At 46.0% G+C, this 22104-nt stretch overlaps 1 protein-coding gene across 1 annotated transcript in view; it reads right to left on the bottom strand.

Moving 5' to 3' along the window:
- Nucleotides 1-19788, bottom strand: part of Frmpd1 (FERM and PDZ domain containing 1) — a 174212-nt gene extending 154424 nt beyond the window's left edge. Inside the window, exon 1 of the mRNA XM_051157516.1 lies at nt 19534-19788. The gene's annotated coding sequence lies outside the window, so the exon portion shown is untranslated. The remainder of the gene's footprint in view (nt 1-19533) is intronic.
- Between the last annotated feature and the right edge of the window lie 2316 nt (nt 19789-22104).

The following is a 22104-nucleotide window of genomic DNA, read 5'->3' as shown; positions in this document are numbered from 1 at the left end:
ACCTTCAGTATGTCAAGCTAGTCCATTGAGACAGTACGGCAGGGCCCCACAAGCGACTGCACCTGCCATCTCCACGGGAACACATTTCTCTTTCCTTTCTGGTACCTCTCCTTTCCCACAGACACTTGCTGAGCACCTGTTGTGTCCCACGCACCATACCAGGTACGGGGATATTACAGGATTGAAAGCCTGACCCTGTTCTCAAGGATGCTCCGGTCTAGTACATAAATCAGAAAAATAAATATATAATTGACTTTATCCTGGAGTTCTAGCTGCTTAGATGGCCAAGGCAGGAGGATCAGCTGATCCCAGGAGCTCAAGGCCGACCTGGTAGCACACTGATACCTCATTTACAAATACAGACATATTTGCATATATAGTTAAGCATTTGATAGCAATACTGGGCTGTGAACAGCACAAGTAAAAGAGGGACTCCAAGTGACAGAGGATGAGGTGGCAGGGACCACTTGCCTGAGGGAAGACGAAACCTTTCCTAGTCGTCCCTGTTTGGAATAAAATTATAGTCCACTCTGGCTCTCTGAGGGACTGCCCCAGTGTCACTGTGGACATCACTAGTCACCTTGGGCAAGGTTTATCTTCTCAATTCCATTCGGTATACTTCACTTTGTGTAAGCACTGGGCTGGACTGAGCCGTGTGGGAGGCAAATGACAAAGCCAATCCCAGAACCAGTTCCTCAGGGAAGGAGATAGAAAGCCGTGCCATGGAAGGGAGGGATGCTGTGGGACAGGGCAGGATGCTGTAGGCACAGATACAACCCTCAGAGGAGGCAGAGGCACGTGGGATGCTTAGAGGAAGAGTGGCATTTCAGATGAGATCTGAGCAAGGTTTCTGTAATCAGAGACTGAATAAAATGCCTTTAGGCTTCCTAGCAGATTCGAGAAGGCAGGAAGCTACAGAAGGAGCAGAACCGATTGAGGGCTGGTGTACGGGGGCCGCAGTACTACGGCAGAACTCCAGGAAACCCTGTATAGACTCATTTGGGCACATAATGGGTTTGTTTTGGGGTTTTTTGGTTTTTGGTTTTTCGAGACAGTGTTTCTCTCGTAACTCTGGCTGTCCTGGACTTGCTTTGTAAACCAGGCTGCCCTCGAACTCACAGAAATCCACCTGCCTCTGGCTCTGCCTCTAGAGTGTTGGGATTAAAAACGTGCTTCACACCACACCTAGCATTGGATAATGGGTTTTTGATGCTAGTAATACATCTACATTTACTGTGTGGGCTATGACAGCAACAAGTGGGGGAATTACACAGCCAACTTTGTTTTGCATGGAGTGTAACTGGGACACACAACAGGGAGACTAGTAAGGTGCCATCTCAGCTGTCCAGGCAGAAGGGGGCTGCACCCCATCCCCCAACACACACTGTAAAAAGCAGCAGTAGGGACCTGGAGTGTTGTTTCTTTCTGTCTCCTGTAATATCCAGTGCTGCTTCCTGCCCGGGTTTCATGAATGTTTGTGAAAATGAAACCTCATTAAAGAGTCACTTTCAGATGGGCGTGCTGGTGCACGCCTTTAATCCCAGCATTCGGGAGGCAGAGGCTGGTGGCTTGCTGTGAGTTCAAGGCTAACCTGGTCTACAAAGCGAGTCCAGGACAGCCAAGGCTAACAAAGACAGACCCTGTCTCAGGGAAAAAAAAAAAAAAAAAAAGAATCACTTTCAAAGTATGTATTGGTACTTTGCAGGTGTTTTATTCTTGCTGCTTGACCCCTGTCAACCTAAGTCGTCCAAGTTCAAGTCACAAGACATCCCTGCCCAACCCTGTCATTATCTGGCATCATGAGGCTCCTTAGAAGAGGCCTTAATTGCCTCATGTGCCATTTTAATGGGTCAACAGCTATCTGTATGGACAGATTTGGTTTCCTTCCTGGAGTTGGCTGGGGCTGCCCCACCCTGTCCTACTAGCTCAGTCATCTGGAGCATCACCTACAGGCCAAGAAGATTCCAGAGTGCACCAAGCTCCAAGGCATGCAAAGAATGGGCCTCCTGGGGAGTTCTACAGACAGAAGTCTTCTGGACCCCACTACCACTGTCCAGGGAACTCAGGTGTCTCCAGGCCAGCACTTCTAGGAAACGCTACAGGACAGCATAAACTGTAGGGACGACCTAGATGTGATCAAGAGTTCTGGGTGAGGTCTGGTGTTTATAGCAGGAGAGGTCTTTATTAAATGTATTTACTTGTAAACCGGGAGTGGTGGCGCACACCTTTAATCCCAGCACTCGGGAGGCAGAGGTAGGTGGATATCTGTGAGTTCGAGGCCAGTCTGGTCTACAAAGTGAGTCCAGGACAGCCAAGGCTGTTACACAGAGAAACCCTGTCTCAAAAACCAAAACCAAAAACCAAAAACTTGTACTCATGCACCCTGTGTGTGTGTGTGTGTGTGTGTGTGTGTGTGTGTGTGTGTGTGTACAGCTTTCGAGAGTCTGTTCTCTCCTTCCACTATGTGGGCTTCCAAGGATTGAACGCAGGTAAGATTGGCAGCAGGCCCCTTTACCTGCTGAGCTTTCTTGGTGGCCAGGGTGGAATTTGCTTAGTTAAGGTGGCGCTAGCCAGAGGACTCAGTGGGTAAAGGGGCTTGGCATGCAAGCCTTGTACCCTGAGTTCAATCTTCTGAGTGGGAGGGGAAAGCCAAAAGTTATCATTTCACACACACATACACACACACACACACACACCTCTACTCACAGATGTCATACATACATACACACCTATACATACCAATAATAATAATAATAAATAAAATGAACATTTGAAAAATGGTTAAGAAAGCCATGGTGGCGCACGCCTTTAATCTCAGCACTCGGGAGGCAGAGGCAGACGGATCGCTGTGAGTTCGAGGCTAGCCTGGTCTGCAAAGTGAGTCCAGGATGGCCAAGGCTACACAGGGAAACCCTGTCTCGAAAAACCAAAAAACAAAAAAGAAAATAAAAAAGAAAAAGAAAAATGGTTAAGATGATGTATTTGGCAAGGGGCCCACCTCAGAAAAGAAGCATAGAGTCATGGAGTTAATGAAGTTAATGCCTCCTGAATCTGATCACGTGCTTAGATTAGGTTTAAAATATGACTTCAATTTAATCAAGAAAATGGCTAATTTCTGAGCACTTCCTGTGTGCAGGCAGCACCTACTGCATCCACACTGGTTAGCATATTGTTTAAGCGCTGTTCTTATATTAACAGGTTTGATCATCACAAGAACCCGATAAGGTGAGTTCTATCATTATTATCCCCAGGTTATGAGTGAGACTTGCCTCACAGCCGGCAGGAGTGGGACTCCGCGTTATTAAACACAGCCTTCTCCTACCTTTGAAGTTCAGAGTGCTTGTCTCTTCCTGACCGACCATCAGGACTGGATCGTTTGAATTCCTTCTGTAAGTGACCCAGGATGAACCATGAAAATGGTTCCCTCCTCTCTCATCCCATGGGAAAAACCCTATAAAGTCATAAAGGCACGCAAATGAAGAGGCTCAAATCTTCATGTTTATTTTAAGGACACCTGTTAAACTGCCCAGGCCATCAAGGGTATGCATATCTGAAAAGCCACCAAATATCTGAACAATGTTACTTTAAAAATCCATGTTATCAGGGTGTGGTGGCACATGCCTTTAATCCCAACACTCAGGGAGGCAGAGGCCAGACTGCTCTACAAAGCAAGTCCAGGACAGCCAAGGATACACAGAGAAACCCTGTCTTGAAAAAAAAAAAAAAGAAAAACCCCAAGATAAACAAATAAAAGCCCACATTGTGCTGTTCTTGCCATATAATGGTGGAGCCAGCAGGAGTGGCCAGCCCAAACAATGGGGCTGCACACAGGGTCGGTGGCCTCCTCGAGTGCTGAATTTTGGTGTACATGCTTTTAAAAGCAGAGGGTGGTGCTTTTTAGTCACCGAACATCTCCAGGTAAGCCAAGCACCCAAGATGCGTGGTGGGACTTCAGATGCACAGTCGGGTTCCCCCAGAGGTGAACTCCCCGGCCTCCCTGAGGCGACCTCCCTGAAAGCAAACTGTTCCTCAAGAGGAGGCTGCATTGGTGCAAACCACATCCCATGGGAAACTGCAGAACAAAACATTTGGCACTGAACAAATTTAGCATAAAATTAGTGCAAATAAAAATAAAAAGAAAGCTGGGCAGTGGTGGTGCACACCTTTAATCCTAGCACTCAGGAGGCAGAGGCAGGTGGATCGCTGTGAGTTCAAGGCCAGCCTGGTCTACACAGCGAGCCCAGGACAGCCAAAAAAACAAAAAACAAACAAAAAATACAACGAGGCTGGAGAGATGGCTCAGTGGTTAAAAGCACTGACTGCTCTTCCAGAGGTCATGAGTTCAATCCCTAGCAACCACATGGTGGCTCACAACCATCCACAATGAGATCTGGTGCCCTCTCCTGGCCTGCAGGTGTACATACAAGCAGAACACTGTATACATAATAAATAAATATTAAACACACACACACACACACAAAACTTCAAGGCCGGCCAGCCTGGTCTACAAAGTGAGTCCATGACAGGGAAGGCTAACACAGAGAGACTCTGTCTCGAAAAAACAAACAAACAAGCAAAAAACCTAATCCCATCATATATATCAGTGGCCACATTAAGTTGTAAGAGATCCCCAAGCTTGTTGCAAGCTAAGTAAGGTTCATAGTCCTGTATCTGGTGCAGTGTGGGGTGTTCAGTAATGACCCATGTCTGTGCTGTCGGCAGAAAGTGATATAAGATGTTCTAATTTCTGAGAACCACTCAGCCTTATAGTCCCCTGCAACTCCATGGGACTATACTTCAGGACAGTGAAACTCTCTCTCTCTCTCTTTCTCTCTCTCTCTCTCTCTCTCCTTCTCTCTCTCCTCTCTCATCTCTCTCTCTCGCCTCTCCTCTCGTCCTCTACTCTGCTCTGTCTTTCTCCTCTGTGGTCCTCTCTGTGTCTCTCTCTGTCTCTGTCTCTCTCTCTCTCTCTCTCTCTCTCAGGATCTCTTTATGTAGCCCAGGCTGGCCTTGAACTCATGACCTTTTCTACCTTCCCAGTTGCTGTCATGTCACATGACCACCCCCTCCCATGGTCTCACAGATGGAACTGAAGCTCCGGCCTAGGATTTGGTTTCCATTCCTCTCCTGCTGCCCTCTGGAGTCGGCTTCCTAGAGACATAGATAGGATTGCGCCCTGCTGACCAAACCCAAACTGTAATGGTTTTCGTGCCAAGTTTCAGCACTTTATGCCTATGCTTGTCCCTCAGGTGGCCAAAGTCAAAGAGTGTCATACTTTCCATTAGGGGAATTAAAGCAGACAAGCCCCTTAGCTGGGAGGGTCAGCATAGGTCAGTAATCCCAGCGCTCAGGGTCCTGAAACAGGAGGATTTGGAGGTTGAGGCCTAAACTACATGATAAGGCCCTGCCTCAAAAGTTAGTTAATAGCTGGGCGTGGTGGTGCAGGACTTTAATGCCAGCACTAGGGAGGCAGGGGTGAGTGGATCTCTGTGATTTGGGGGCCAGTCTGCTGGTCTACATAGAGAGTTCTAGGCCTGTCTCCAAAAAAGAAAAGAAAGAGAAGGAGGAGGAGCTAGGATAAAATAACAGATTTGGGTGTTTTAATTACAGTGAAACAGGTGAATGGAATGGAATATGATTGGTGAAGCTTATAAAATTCTGACAGTGTTAAATAAGATTGTCCTAAGCCATCTGGGGCCCAGCGGCCCCAGAATCTCCATATTGTAAAGCATTAGCAATTAGCACCAGCGAATTAGTCTGAAAGAATTAGAAATGAGATTGTCCTCCGAGAGTTAAACTAGGGCATCAACACATAATGGACTAGAACAGAGACTGGCTAAGTCTCCTTAAAGAAACAGTAGTTCTTAGACTGGAGAAAATGATGAGACCTCATTCAGGAGGAGGTTGCCTAGACGTGAACACATGAAATCAGACAAGCCACGCCCAGCAGACCCCACAGCACAAAGGCTGAGTTCTGAAGGAGGCAAAGTTGGTTGTTGAGGAAATTCTGAGGTATCTTTCTATTATAGAGACGTAAGCCAGATACCTGAAAACATTCTTTCCATGTTTCCCCCGTTTTAATCCAAACTTACCAAGCACACTAATCATAGCTCTAATTCTCAAACTATGGCTTTAAATCTACCTACAGGACCTGAGTGCATGAGCCACTGGATGTGGGCATCCTTTCACAACTGCATTTCTTCCTGTGAGGTGACAAGCTGACCAGTGATTAGAAGAAGAGTGTGTTCGTGTGGCCTGCCTACAGGGCTGGAGTGCCTCACACTGGAGCATTGGATGTCTTGAAGTTGGTGCCCCGGTTATAGACATCGGCATTGAAAACTTAGACCACTGGCTACTGATGAATCACATTTCTGAGCCTCTTGGGCAAAAAAAAAAAAAAAAAAAAAAAAAAAAAGGCCAGAATCTGGATCCTGTGAGGTGACAGCGGTGAGGCCATTGAAGCAGTATCCACTGTGAGACCTTTGGGAAGCCATTCCAATGTGCCTTTTCCTGGAGTCATTCAGTCCTTGTCATCATCCACAACATTCTTTAGGGAACACAAGAGAAGAAATGGCCCTTCCCTCCCTGGTACAACTCAGGGATTCCCTTCTCCACAAGGAAGCAGGCCTCTCCCAGGGATGCCCAGCGCAGGCTTCCCATGGCTCCTCTGCGGGCACTCTGAATTCCAAACTTGCTTTTTTTTTTTTTTTTTTTAAAGATTTATTTATTATTTATTACGTATACAGTGCACATTAGATCACATTATAGATGGTTGTGAGCCACCACGTGGCTGCTTTCTTTATTGTGTTGTTCATCTATGCCTAGAATTACTCCTCCCCATCCTGCCTTAGCCCTGCATCCCAAATGCCATGCTCAGCTCAAGGCTTAGGCTGGGTGGTCCTTCATCATTTTCCATAACTGCTATTCCAGCCTCAGAGTCCCTCGGCTCCTGGTCATTTGCTGTCCTAGTCTGCGGTGACAAACACTGTGACCAAAAGCACTTTGGGGAGAAGTTTGTAGCCTACAGTCCATCCTTGAGGGAAGCCAAGGCAGGCGCTCAAGGCAGGAGCCTGGAGGCAGGCACTGAAAGCAGAGGCCGTGGAGGGTCTGCCCACTGGCTTGCTTCCTCAGGCTTGCTCAGCCTGCTGTTTTATACAACCTAGGACCACCTGCCTGGGGATAGCACCACCCACAATGGGATAGACTATCTTCCATCAACTGGCAATCAAGAAAATGCCCCCACAGACTTGCCTACGGGCTAGTCTGATGGAGACATTTTCTCAGTTGGGGTTCTCTCCTCCTAGATGACACTAGCTTGTGTCAGGATGACAAAAATAAACAACACACAAACAAACAAACAAACCAGCACTCGCATTTTCTATCTTATGCTCAAGTGCTGCTATAAGGACTTAGTCCCTAAGAATTTCAAAAATAAAAGTCCCCTGTTGTGTTCAGAATCATTCTTCTTTTATATGAAAATCTTCCTGGAAAGTCAGAGTCATTCAGTCTTTATTTATGCAGTCAGTTAGCAATTATTTCCTGAATGCCTCTAATAAGTGCCAGGAAATGAGGTCCAGAAGCAGAAAAGACTGGCGGAACCTCTTTCTTCATGTAGCTTGCTGCCCAGGAGGGAAGTCAGATGCCAAAGAAACAGTAAGCCCCTGCTGTCCTGACACATAGGGTATGTAGTTCAGGGAGGCGACTTACTGGGAGGCGACTGAAGATACTTTCCCAGAGGAGTAAGCCCAGAGAGAAGGGGAGTCTCTGAGAGAGTGTGGCCTGGGTCACTGAGCTCACTCAGTACCTATGGCCCTGTCTTCAGATGAACGGCAGGGACAGATTTACAAATCTCTTTGCTCTACTGTTTTCTAGTCCAGGCGGGGCACTCCACAAACAGCCACAGCAAGGTACCGTTTGCTGTATTTCAGCTCTCTTAGCCAGGGTCACCTCCCTATTAGACAGTCCAGCTTATTTGTTTCAAACTAACGTCAAGCTAATTTCATCCTCAAAGAGAACTTTAACATCACGTTTTAGGAACTCTCGCTGCCAATATTATCTGCCTCCTATGAGACACAAAACCTTTGTCTTGTTAATTGTTGGTTCCCCGGATGCTGTGTGGATGCCACATAATAGATGCCTAGTGTGCACTCACTGGATAGATGTTGGATGGATTCATGCAGGATGGGTGAGTGTAGAATGGATGGATGGATTTTATCTTCTCATACAGAATCACCTGAAAGCACAGAATCGCCCAGGACACATTTTGGCTCCTCTATCCCTTAGGACAGTGCCCTACACACAGTAAGTAGTTAATAACCAGTAATCTAACAGTTGGTACTAAACAGTGGGCTGCTTTATCTTCCCACATCTTTCCTGTTCTTGGGCTAACTACTGCCTCCCCCGGGTCCTGGTTCCTTCCTCTGGACCAATGACAGAAATGCCACATCCTGTGCCCATGCCAGCCCGCTGACGCCAGGGACAGTGCCTACATTTTCTGCAGCCATGGAGTTGGGCGTTTTGAAATGTTTTAAAGTACTCCTCACATACTTCAGTGGAGGCCACACCTCATATAACTTTGTAGGGTGTTATAAACTCCCTCTGAGAGACACCGTGTAAGCAGGTTCTCTCTCTCAGCCAGGAACCCAGGCCGGAACTGACAGTGATAACAATAATTACTGTTTGCTTTGCAAGTAATCACACTCTGCTAGGTGATCCACATATTGCTACTGGGATGTCGGTGAGGGCTTCCTGGTCTATAGACGGTCAAAGGAGTAAGAGAGAAGATCATAAGGGTCAATATCTTTCCTGCACAGATGTTGTGGCCCAAGCTGAGGGGAGAAGCAGAGCACTGATGTCACACCTGCGGTCACCACTGGCCCTTCTTGGCTGAGCAAATCACTTTGGGTCCAACCTCATTAAAACCAGATGCATGAAATGCTGCATCTTCTAGGACGGGAGGTCATGGGAGAAGCTTTATGTTTAATATAAGAAAATGATAATAAGATAGGTAGTGCCAGATATTAGATTATATGAGGTTTTGGCACCAATTTTATAATTCAAAATATAAGGTATAAGGCAATAAGATAATAAGGTACCAGGCAGCAGATAATATATTATAGAGTTTATTAAATGAGTGTGAGAGAGAAGGAAAGGGGGAGGGGTAACCCAGAGAGAGAGAGACAGAGACAGAGGAAGAGATAAGGGTGGGGCAGGGAGGTAGGACTGTCCTTTTACATAGCCCTGGGCAGGGCCACACCTCCCCCCATGCCTGGCAGGTAGGCAAGGACATCACAGGTAGGCCGACAGAAGCAGAATCCTAACAAGAAGTGCATGCAACTCAGACATTGAGGATGTACAGGGTACCTGCCCTGCACAAAGCTCTGTGTGCTAAACTAAGTAAAAACTACTCCCAAGACAGAAACCAATGCTAGTGGAAGATAGCTTTTGTTACACATGGACTTTACTGTAGTGGAATTTACCCCAGTCTTCTTAGAACTGGTGCATTTGTCTCATAAAATAGTCTACCAAAGTAAATGGATAGATTTGGTCTTATAGGTTTTGTTTTATTGCAGATACACAAGATATTTCCAGTGACTTTTCTTTATATTGGATTTTCAAGCATATGGCTTTCTCCAAGTATTGATTTTGGTCCATGCCCCCCCTCCCTCCTTTTGTGTGTGTGTGTTGGGGGGTGGGTCTGTGGTTGTAAGGCATGGATGCTTGAGACAGGATTTACGTGGCCCAGGCTAACCTACAGAGCCAGTTAGGCATCAAACAGACATTCTGCCTGCTTTAACCCATCTAGTGCTGGGATTATGGCCTGGAGCTACCAGGCCAGGCTAAGCACTGATTCTAGTCTTTTAATAACCTGATGACACTTGCATATGGACTTCTCCCCCAAGAAAACACAGAGTGGAGCAAGAGACGGTTCAGTGAGTGAGTAAAGGTACTCACCACAAAGCTGATGAAATCCACACGGTGGAAAGAGAGACTCGACTCCAGCAAGTCATCCTCTGACTGCCACACACATTAATTTTAAGTGAAAACACACTCATAAATGAGCAAAAGATTGCACCCACTCTCAGGGTCTGTGTCCCCAAAGTTAGGAGCATCTAACTACAGGAGTACCTAACTTCTCACACACATTGCCAATGGGGATGGAAGTCCAAAGGCTGCAGAGGACACCGTGGCATGGTCCATCAGTAGTACACACACCCCCTTTGACACAGTACCTCCACTTTTAGAACATCATCCTGCAAACACAGTTTCACATCGGCAAATAGGTTTGCCGTGTGACAATTGTTGTCTCTTTGATGGTTGTTCTCGATTCTCCAAGCTCCAGGGAAGCTTGTTTGGTGGGAGCTGCTCCAAGGCCGAGGCTGAGGCCTCGCTCTGCCAGGGGACTGGATGGACAGGAGACTGGATGAACAGGGAACCTGAAGCTCCTGAGGGAAGGGGCAGAAGAGCTGCCAGAAGAGGACAACTAGGAAAGGCGACCAAAAAGGCCACCCCCACCCAAGAGCCTGGAGGTTTTAAGCCCTGGGTTGTAAAAGAAAAGAGGACGTCCCAGGATATGGTTTCTGTTTACAGTAAATATCCTGAGAGCCTATCTCTGGAACAGGCCCTGGGTAATCCGAGGTTGCTTTGAAGTTTCTTTATCAAAGCAGAAGCCTGTCTGAGACCCTTTTCACCAAATGGTATCTGGAGGCCTGCTGGCAACAGAAGGGACTCGCTTCCTTTTCCCGAGCCCCTTCAGGCTAATCCTGAGGCGGTAGGCCTTGGCCTTTGTGCAGCAAATGCCTCACAGATAATGGCTCCAACATTATCTGTTATAGATAAAGATGGGAACCAACCTTACTCTCTCACAATAGAGGACTGGCCAAGTTTTAGTATGCACACAGATTGGATACAATGAATCATTCTTTTAAGAGAGAGAGAGAGAGCGTGTGTGTGTGTGTGTGTGTGTGTGTGTGTGTGTGTGTGTGTGTGTGTGTGTGTGTGCGCGCGCGCGCGCGCGCGCGCGCGTGCGTAGGTGCCCTTAAAGGTCAGAAGTGTTAGTCACCTAGACCTAGATTATAGGCAGCAGGAGCCTCCCTGCAGAGGTGCTGGGAGCTGAACTCAGGTCTTACGGAAGAGCACTACTCACTCTTAGCCACTGGCACATTTCTCTGGCTTCAGGCAGTGCACGCCTTTAATCCCAGTACTTGAGAGGGAAAGGCAGACAGATCTCTGTGAGTTCAAGGTCAACGTGGTCTACAGGTCCTCACGCTTGTGCAGCACACATTTTATCACTAAAGCATCCTCCCAGGCCCTGAGAATGCAAATATAAAAGCTCTGCGTTCCATATTGTGAGATGATGACTGAAATGTACAGAAAACATGATGTATTAAAAATACAAACTCCATGTAAAAGCGACAAGTGTGGACATCCCAAACGGGCATCATATCATTCAGTACATGCATGTATGCATGAAACATGATATATATCCTACACACATGTATATGTGATGTAGAAGAAACATGAAGCAGTAGAGCTGGTATTACACAGGACTTACTAACAGATTTCCTTAGGAGACACTGAGTCACACAAAGTAGAACTAAGCTGAAGGAACGCTGCCTCTGAAGCAGAAATTTAGGATCCCAGGATGTATATGTTTGTCCACCAGGACTGACCAGACAGTAGGCTCATTTCCATAACAAAGAAGATAGCCCTTACTTACAACCATCCATTAGACCAATCCCCACATCAATGAACATACCTCCACAGGCAGGTCAAGGGGCATAGTCACAACTAATGCTCAGACCTCCTCTGCCATAGGCCCCCACTTCTCTTCCTGAGCAAAGCATAACTTTTCCAGGTGACAGCTGTTTGGAAAAAGAACAACGCTGATCTCTCCCATCTGCTTAGGAGGCTGGAGTCGCAGACTCCTGTCTCTGCTTAACTTGTTTAAAGTATAACCTGGGCCTGGGACCTAAAAGAGAGTCAAGGATGGCAGTATATGTAGATTGTATAAACCTATGGTGCATATAAGTTAGGAAATCCTCTGTTTAAGGCTGGCTCCTTTTTGGGCACCAGCCAGGGCCAGATGCAAGCTATATTAAGGAATTCTTTTGTCCTTTATTAATTTCTGAGTATGGGGAGTGATTCTCACTGGGAAGGCATATGAATTCTATAGTTTACAGGCTATATATGTCAAATCTAAGGTTCGCAACTGAAGCTTCGGGGGTTGGCTTGCACTGACTTCTGGTATTTGAGTCAAGTCAAGTGAGTCCCTGTTTCCTCCGTTTTTCAGTCACTCAACAAGGTGAGTGCTCTTTTTTGTTTGTTTTTGTTCTTGTTTTTGCTTTTTGAGACAGGGTTTCACTGTGTAGTCCTGACTGTCCTGGATTCACTTTGTAGACCAGGCTGGCCTCGAACTCACAGCGATCCGCCTGTCTCTGCCTCCCGAGTGCTGGGATTAAAGGCATGCGCCACCGCGCCCCGGCTAAATTGAGTGCTCTTATGTGCTCACCATTACCCTCTCTCTGGTTGCTACTTTGGCCACTGGGGGTACCATGGTAAGAAATCAAACAAAAATCCCTGTCCACACAGCTCACCAGTTCTACTGGAGGGAAGCAGACAATAAATATTGCTCTGACTGGTGGTAACACATGTTGAGGAACTGAAAGCAGGAAAAGCTCAGAACTGTTGAGGAAACCTGTAAACCAGTCCAAGCCATTCTAAGAAAGTGACATTGGAATTAAGACCAGGGGGTGGGGAGGTGAGGGGTGGGGCTGGGGACTAGTTCAAACTCTGTAGCTATGGGAGCAGAGATGGGGATCCAAAGTTATGGTGACAGAGGGAAAACAGAGGTGACAATTCTGGGGGCAGCTACAGACTTGTCTTTCCCAAGGGAAAGTCAGGCCGAAGTTGCTGGAGCCAATGAGTGTGGATGAAGTCAGAGAACACTGGCCTCTTCAGAGACTTGGCGGCCATTGGAGGGACTTCCCTCCAGGTCAGATGAAAGCCTTGGAAGGTCCTGAATTTGTACTTTAGCAGTTCCCTGCCCCCAGGGTGAGGATAGATTTGGAGGGCACAGGTAAAAGGAAGCTGTGCAATTGTCCAGGTGAGAGAGAAGGTACTTCAAGCTGGGTAGGAGCCGCGGGAGGGAGAAGCTGTCAGATTCCCGCTATAGTTTGACAAGATTTGCTTACCAGATTGGAGACAGGGCATAAAGGAAAACTGCTGAGTCAAAGATGACTCCTGGGATTTTGGTCTCAGCAGCTTAAAGGCAAGAACTGCCATTACCTGGGATGAGGGAGTCTGAGGGTTATACAGGCTTGTTGGAGGCAGGAGAATGAGAAAGAAAAATAGTAGAAGTCAAGTTTGGGGCAGTCTTATTTTTCACATTTGTTAATTTTTTATTTTTATTTTTTTGTGTGTCTGTGTGTGTGTGTATTGTGTGTGTGCATTTGTGTGTGTGTATGTATGTGGGTATGTGTGTGTGTATGTGTGTGTGTGTATGTGGGTATGTGTGTGTATGTGTGTGTGTATATTGTGTGTGTGTATTGTGTGTGTGTGTCTGTGTGTGTATGTATGTGGGTGTGTGTGTATGTGTGTGTGTGTGTGTGGGTATGTGTGTGTGTTGTGTGTATGTGTGTTTGTGTGTCTGTGTGTGTGTATTGTGTGTGTCTGTGTGTGTGTGTATTGTGTGTGTGTATGTGGGTATGTGAGTGTGTGTTGTGTGTGTATTGTGTGTGTATGTGTGTGTGTGTATTGTGTGTGTGTGTCTGTGTGTGTATATTGTGTGTGTCTGTGTGTGTATTGTGTGTGTGTATGTGTGTGTGTATATGTGTGTGTATGTATGTGGGTGTGTGTGTGTATGTGTGTGTATGTGTGTGTGTTGTGTGTATGTGTGTGTGTCTGTGTGTGTGTATTGTGTGTGTGTGTGTGTATTGTGTGTGTGTCTGTGTGTGTGTGTATTGTGTGTGTGTATGTGGGTATGTGTGTGTGTTGTGTGTGTGTATTGTGTGTGTCTGTGTGTGTGTGTAGTGTGGGGGGGGTGGGTATGTGGGTATGTGGGTGTACAAGCCAGTCCACAAGCACTCATGTATATTTCACAACTAGCAGCCATACATTCCTTCCTTCCACTATGTAGGTCCTGGGGATTGAGCTCAGGTCATCATCAGCTTGGCAGCAAGTGTGCCTTTATCTGCTAAGCCATTTCACCGACCCAAGTTTAGAACACTTTAAACTTGTAACATCCACATGAATGTCCAAATAGGGACATTAAATAGACCAACTACTGGGTGTTTGGCTAGAAGTTCTGGTGTATGGTTGAGGTGTGATAATATCCATCTATAAAGCTGGGATAATAATACATAATACCCATATCATAAAATTTATGGGAGGATTAAACAAGATAATGCCTAAAAAGCTCTCAGGGCAGGCAAGGCCTGGTATACAAAATACTTAAAGTGCATTTTGTCTGTTTTTATTAGAATTTAAATACTCTCCGTATTCCTGTCATTACTATAGAGTTATGAATCTATCTGCCCTCAGGTTTAGCAAGATTGTATTTTTGTTTTCCTGCTGTCAGTTCCAGGGAATGACTTTTAAAAGAAAGCAAGAGTCTCTGTGGGGTCACAGCACCATCTGCAGAACTGGTTCCCATGCAGGGTCAAAGTGTGGACGGGTTTGCATGCATCCGCAGGCTTCGTGGGGCAGTTACATCAGACTTCTTAATCACCCAGTGTAGAACTCTGTTGACCCAAAAATTATGCCCTATTTTGAAGAAGGGTTGAGATTGAAAATGAGACAGTTTGTTGAGGGAAAACTGAATACCAGCAAGGACCCTGGAGGAAGACATTCCAGGTCACTCCTGTGGCCTTTGCAACACAAGAGGCTGAAAAGGAGCAAAGCCTAGATACCTCCTGGTCTCTCTGGACTTCAAGCGCTAGAGATGCTCACAGGCCAGAGTTTATCTGGCTCCTTTTAAAGATGATTCAGAGAAGTCATGACCTGGGTTGTCCCGAGAAGGTAAGCGTCTCAGAGGAACTCACCGTGACCCTTGCTCTGGCACATTAATTTGTTCACTGCTCTTTAGCTGCTTCATCTTGGGTAGATAGAGACAAAACCTGGGCTTGTTTTATTATGTAATTTAAGATCTTTGAAGCAATCCGGGCGTGGTAGTGCACGCCTTTAATCCCAGCAGAGGCAGGCTGATCACTGGATCTCTGGGAGTTTGAGGCCAGCCTGGTCTACAAACTGAGTCTAGGACAGCCAAGGCTACACAGAGAAACCCTGTCTTGAAAAACCAAAAACCAAAAACCAAAAAAAAAAAAAAAAAAAAAAAAAATCTTTGAACAAATGAATGTCTTAACATCACAACCTAAGCCACGGGCTTTCGTATTATTTTTACATCTCCTTGGGCTTTGACTATAAATCCGAGGCCGTGTAATTCTCTTCTACATGTTTGGCAGGCCTGACACTGGATGACCACCTAACAGTCCTGTTGTCTCACCCGTAGCTGAAGGAAAAGGATGAGGTTCCAACAACCCAAAATGCTTCTGAATCAACACACAGTACAGACATGGATGGACTACCAGTGAGGAGACAGGGTCACAGTAACTTGAAAAATGCTTCCCTCCCAGAATCCTTGTCTTCCACTTTAAAGGGGGCTGAGTAAACCGAGCTGACTGCACTAAGGAGGAGAGCCAGGCTCAGCTAACCGTCGTTGTCACAAGAGCTCGTCTCAGCCTTCCCCTCTGATTCTTGTCCCCAGTGAGTTCTCGACTCATTACTGAGTTTTCAGCGGTGCTTCCCCGGAAAAAGCCTTCAGTCTTTTCCCAGGAGGCAGAAGAGAAGGAGACCCCGGGAAGTAGCACTTTGGGGCCCTATAGCACAGCAGACTATGAGAGAATTTAGGGTCCCTCCGATCTATGGTTCCCAATAGGACCCAACTCCAGCGTCTTCCTGACTGTGTGTTCACATAAGTCCAGACTGAGGAAGGCTGAAAGAGCCAAGAGCTGATCACCCTAAACCAGAGATTCTCAAGGTGTGAGTCTCAACTCCTTTGGGGGCCAAACGACCCTTTCACAGGGGTCAACTAAGACCACTGGAAAACACAGATCTTTATATTACAATTCATAACAGTTGTGACGTGTTTGCTAGCTGTCATGCTGCTGTCTGCTATGTTACGAATCATAATGAAAATAATTTTTATGGTTGGGGTCACTACCACATGAAGAACTGTACTAAGGGGTCACAACATTAGGAAGGTTGAGACTCACTACCCTAAACTGAGCGATAAAGCTAAGTTAATGACAGAAACTTAAAAATTTGTACCCTATTTCTGTTTACTTGGTTTGAAGTTTTAGTTCTGTGTTTCCATACACACTAAGGAAGGAAAGGAAAGGGTTCCATTTGTGTGCAGGCATTGTGGTGAAGGGCAAGAGGCTGGCAGGAAAAGGTTAGACCCCAGCATCTCTTTACCTTTAAGTTTTAGGACTCAGGCCAACCAGAAAAAAGACAAATGTTCTTGCTGTCGTTTGCAGGCAGCATTAAAAGCACCCTTGCTTTGGAATGTTCATCCAGTGAGCCCAAAGACTGTCCCAACCATCCCCAGCTTTCAGTTAGCGGTCAGAGAGATAAACATTTACAAGGCCACTGAAGGCAATGGTGTGTCCTAGAATTAGTCTTGCTTGCCCACACAAACCAGGACAGAGGTCCTAAGGAAATCCACAGAGTCCTACAGCTGGGATGCCCTTCTCATTTCAGAGTGGGGAGTAGGACGCAAAATAGGGTTTATCTAATTCTGTATTTGTGCCCTGTGCCAGGGTGTGAGCTGAGGTAGGGTGTCCCCAGACCGTGCTGTGCAATGACCAAGCTGTTCCTTCACCCTCCTAGTGTCTAAAGGGAAGTGCTGCCCATAACCCTCCATCAGCATGCTAGACTGCGTTTCTGCTACAAGCCCTTAGGCCTGGCTAGCAGTCTTTATATCCCTAGTGCCTTGCTGAGCCCAGTAGAGCCTACATGAATTTGAGGTGCTAGGTCAGGGCCCTCGTTGAATTTGCTGGGTTCTGTTCTGAATATTCAACAAGAACGCTTACCTTCCAGTCTCACGCTGTGTGTTAGAGACACAGAACTTGAGTCATAGAAGTCATTTATGACCTTGGGAGGTTACAAATGCATCAGGGTAATTAACTGTACAGCTCTCTGATTGAACCCTAGGTCTGTATTCCAGCTCTACAAGTTACCCCTGAGTGTCCTCAGGTGAACTTTCAACCTCTCTAACCCTGAGTTCTCCATTTGTGAATACTTCCAGGGCATTGCTGAGATCAGTATGGTCAGGGATCTCCAGCCATGCCTGACAAAGAGTCAGTTCTCAGGAAGGTTAACTATTACTGTTTCTGTGTTTTGGCTCCTCTTTCTAGGACCTCACACTTAGTCCATTTTCTCTCACTCTTGGTCCTAGCTGTTTCCTTCTTCCCCCAACATGGATGTTTTATTTGGCTTCTGGCCATCTCAGTGTTGGTCTTCTAAGGAGGACACTCAGCCACCCTAACATCTGGCTGGTGCTTTTTCTACTACGATTGAAATTCAAAACCTTTACGATGGGACTCATGTCAATCATTGTGTAACTATTTTTCTGTTCTTTCTTTTCTTTTTTTAGAGATTTATTTATTACATATACAGTGTTCTGCCTGAATGTATGCCGATGTACCAGAAAAGGGCACCAGATCTCATTTTAGATGGTCATAAGCTAACAAATGGTTGCTGGGAATTGAACTCAGGACCTCTGGAAGAGCAGACAGTGCTCTTAACCACTGAGCCATCTCTCCAGCCCGTAACTATTTTTCTAAGGAACACCAGATCTGTAAGGAATTGCCCTGAGCCAGGAACCTAGGTGTTTCCGGTTCTTTCAGAGGCAGGAAAACTCTGATGCCAGAGAAGAGAAAGAAGCTTCCCAGGGTTGTTAGACCATGATACTGTCCATGACGACTTATCCGTGTTAACTAGCTGGTTATGACATAGTCACACAGTTAGGCAGATTTTCTTTCTCACTCTTTTCTTTGTGACACAGAACACCACCATGTAGCCTAGCAGGTCCCGGAGCTCACTATATACCTCAAACTCTCAACTTTCCTGACTTAGCATATTAAATAATGAGATTATAGCCATGTGTCAATACGGGGCTAAATGTTTACTTTTCCTTGTACTTCCCAAGGAGCCTATAACGTACATGCCAAAGTCATTATCACAGTTCTCTAAAAGACTTAGAACAACCATAGACTGCAGCTGCTCCAGTTCTGGGTCCAATGGTGTGAAAGTCAGCACACAACAGAGATGCCTGCAAGTTCACATTTATCATGGTACTATCTACCATAGTCAAGCCTACTTACCTCCTAATGGGTTTAAAGAGTATAGCGTAAGCCAGAACTCTGTGAGTTCAAGGCCAGCCTGGTCTACAGAGTGAATTCCAGCACAGCTAGTGATACACAGATAAGCCTTCTCTTCTCTCTCTCTCTCTCTCTCTCTCTCTCTCTCTCTCTCTCTCTCTCTCTCTCTCTCTCTCTCTCTCTCTCTGGTTTTTCAAGGCAGTGTTTTTCTGTGTTGTCTTGGCTGTCCTGGACCAGGCTGGCCTCGAACTCACAGTGATCCACCTGCTTCTGCCTCCCGAGTGCTAGGATTCAAGGCCCAGCTGAAGCTTTGTCTAAAAAAAAAAAAAAGAAAGAAAGAAAGAAAGAAAGAAAGAAAAGTAGTGTATATATACAAAGTGGAGTTTTAGGTGTAAAAAAAAAAAAGAATGAAATTGTCTTTGGAAAAAATAGAACTGAAAAACACGATGTTAAGTGAAATAAGCCATCCTCAGGAAGACAAATCCCTCACATTTCCTCTCATTAGATTAAGAAAGTAAACACATGGAAAGAGAAGATTGAAGGAAATCAGCAGGGCCAGGAGACAGCACTAGAGAGTAAAAGGGAATGGATATGTATGAAAAAAATAAAAATGAAGCCCATTACTTTGCACAATCCATACACACAAGTAAAATTATTATTGTAAAAAAATAATTAAAATCTGTTTTTTAAGCTACTGGCAACCAATAAGCAAGTAAACTTAAAAATAAATGACCTTTAAAAAAAAAACTTGGGCAAATTCTACATTTCTATAACTTGGTTGTTCATAGCCTCAAGCTACAACTAGCCACAGTTAATGATTTCAACAGTTCAACAGAAGGACACCCAGCCAAGTTCCAGAAGGCACAGTGCATCAACTTCAATATGCAACTGGATAATTACAGTGTTCAAAGTAAATGCTTAAAACTCTCAGCTAACACACATTAAAACTTCCCCCAAACACCATCGATGTATTAATCACCTGCCCACTCCAAACCCTAAAAACGCATCTTTCTAGATCCTGAAGACACTACTGAAGTGGCTATCCCCAAGCTCCCCACTCCCAGAATGCCTAGCATGGTTTCTTGCCTGCTGAAGACATCTGCCAACCTTGGGCCAAAGCTCCAGTGGCCATTAGTTCCCAAGACACACTTACTTGCTTCCTCCCACAGCTGGCCACAGACTTCACGCCGGTCGCCAAGCATATGTCCTGGCAGGAACTTCAGAGACTGCCCGGTCCAAACCTTCATCTTACAGACAGGAACACGGGATCCCACAGGAGGCAGGTGCTCAGCCAAGGTCACGCAGCTCATCGATTCAAGGGCTGAGGGCAGACTTGCCCAACTGGAGATTCACCGCCTTCTGGGTCATTCTTCTCCCAACCAGTTCGGCTGCTCTCCGCCCTCGCTGGCCTTCAAATACTTGGCACACAATCCACACCCTCCTGGGACGTGCCAGGCTCACCTGGAGTGAACAACCCAGTTGACCTGGGGCTCTTTAGCTGCAGAAGAATGAGTGTGCAAGTGTAAACACTGTGTGGAGTTACAGGAGATGTTGTCGACTATTCAGCTCTTCTCACCTATAATTTCACTACAAAGAATTTAGCTTACAGTGAAGACTTTTGTACTACACCCCCCCCCCCAACACACACACAACCTACCTACCCACATCCTTTTATTTAACAGCAAACATTTACCTAGGAGACTCTGAGCACTTTTCATTTCCTAAGCATTCTGCTGGCTTTGGGGACGCAAGAATGAGAAGACATGCTGCACGCTTTCACAGTGTGACAAGATAAGTCTTATAGACACATAGAAGCCACCACAGATAAGCTCACGAGAATGCCCCTGATTCCTCCTCCCCCTCTTCCTCCCCTCCCCCCTCCCCTCCCCTCCCTCTCCCCTCCCCCTCCTCTCCTCATCCTTCTCCTCTCCCTTCCCACTTCCCATGTCCTCAGTCTTTCTTCTGTTTCTTGTGCTTCTTCTTTTAAAGATATTTAGCCCTGGCTGGCCTTGAACTCACAGAGCTATACCTGCCTCTGCCTTTTAAGTACTGTGATTAAAGGAATGTGTCATCATACCAGGTGGTTTTTGGTTTTTCTCTAGACAAGTTTTCACTGTGTACCTTGGCTGTCTTGGACTCACAGCGATCCACCTGTCTCTGCCTCCCCAGTGCTGGGATTAAAGTGATGTGCCATCATGCCCGGCTCCGTGCCAGGGTTTTAACAGAAAACTTAGAATGTTCTAAGATGTTTGGAAAAGCTATGAAAGTAGTTCAGAGAATCCTATATACCTCTCAACTTAGTTTCCTCTACTATGAATAGCTTACACAGAGGTATAATTTTGCTTTTTCCCTAATTTTATAACCTCTCTCTCTCTGTGTCTGTGTGTGTGTGTGTGTGTGTGTGTGTGTGTGTGTGTGTGTAAGGAGTTCAGAGGATAGCTTTCAGGGCTCCCCTTCCATCATGGGGGACCCAGGGATCTAACTCAAGCCACCAGGCTTAGTTAGCAGCAAAGGCTATCACCTGCTGAGCCATCTTGCCTGCTCTGGAGTATTTTATACAGGACACTGACATTACAAAAATTGTATTTAGAAATACCATGTAGATCCAGGGTGTGAAATACACTAGCGGGGATAATATAGAAGACTGCCTGGGGGATAGACTCAGCAAAAACCACAGCAAAAAGAATAGAAGGAACATAAAGACTTCTAGATGCTACTAAGGAGATATAACCTATAGAAGTTGGAGGTTAGTTACAGAGCCTAAAGGTGGGAGATGACTCAAAGTTAGTGCAGATTCCTGTTTTAGAAATGAGTAGCTGTATGGCTGTGGTTTGACTGTGTCCCCATCCCATTCATGTGCTAAAAAATTCATCCCTGAAGCAACAGTGGGATGTGGGACATACATAGCAGGAGGTGCTTAGGGTTGGACAGCTTTGCCTTTGTGAGTGAGCAAAAGCCACTATAAGCAGGAATTTCAGGAGCGGCCTCTCTCTGGCTCCCCTGCTGCCTGAATGTGAGCATGCAGCAAAAAGGCCCACAGGCCAGATGCCAGTGCCTTGATTTCGTCCAAGATAGAATAAGCACCTGTTCTTCATAAGTTACCTAGTTTCAGATATTCTGGAGTAACAGCCCTAAACGGGCTAAGGTGGAAGGGAAGGGAATTGTTTCCACATTGAGAAGGCCATGTGTCAGGTACTCATGGGCCAACACAGGAGACAGTCCTGTCGAGTCATCAGATGAGTTAGGTATGCTGATGTACCCATATGGTTCAAAGACTCTGGAGGCACAGGCAGGAGGACCAGGCGTTCAAGGTTATCTGTGGCTACATATGATCCTCATCCAAAGTAAACCAACAGACAAAGACATGGTTGTATATGCATGTCTGTGTTTCTGGAAAGAAAAATGAGCTAGAGTCAGGTGGCAAATAGCCGTTGAAGCCAGACTAGATTGCATATGCAAATAGAGGGGAGGGTCCAAAAACGAACCTAAAAGGACACTCTCATCAAAGAGATGATTGGAAGGACAGGCGTAGAAAGAGGCTGCAGAGCATCTGCAAAGGTTGGACTGATCAGAGGAGGTGGCATTTCTCATGCTAAGAGAACAATGCTTATCCAGTGGTGTCCAATGTCAAAGACCCTCAAAAGCCCCTCTAATTTGGTCGGATTCCTCCCTCAATGTAAGCTGTGTCAGATGGAGCACAAATCCAATCTGCCTTTGGACTGCA

Source organism: Acomys russatus, chromosome 2 (assembly GCF_903995435.1).
Source record: "Acomys russatus chromosome 2, mAcoRus1.1, whole genome shotgun sequence".
Taxonomy (NCBI): Eukaryota; Metazoa; Chordata; class Mammalia; order Rodentia; family Muridae; genus Acomys; species Acomys russatus.
The sequence above is the reverse complement of the archived record's forward strand: the minus strand, read 5'-3'. Positions and strand labels throughout refer to the sequence as shown.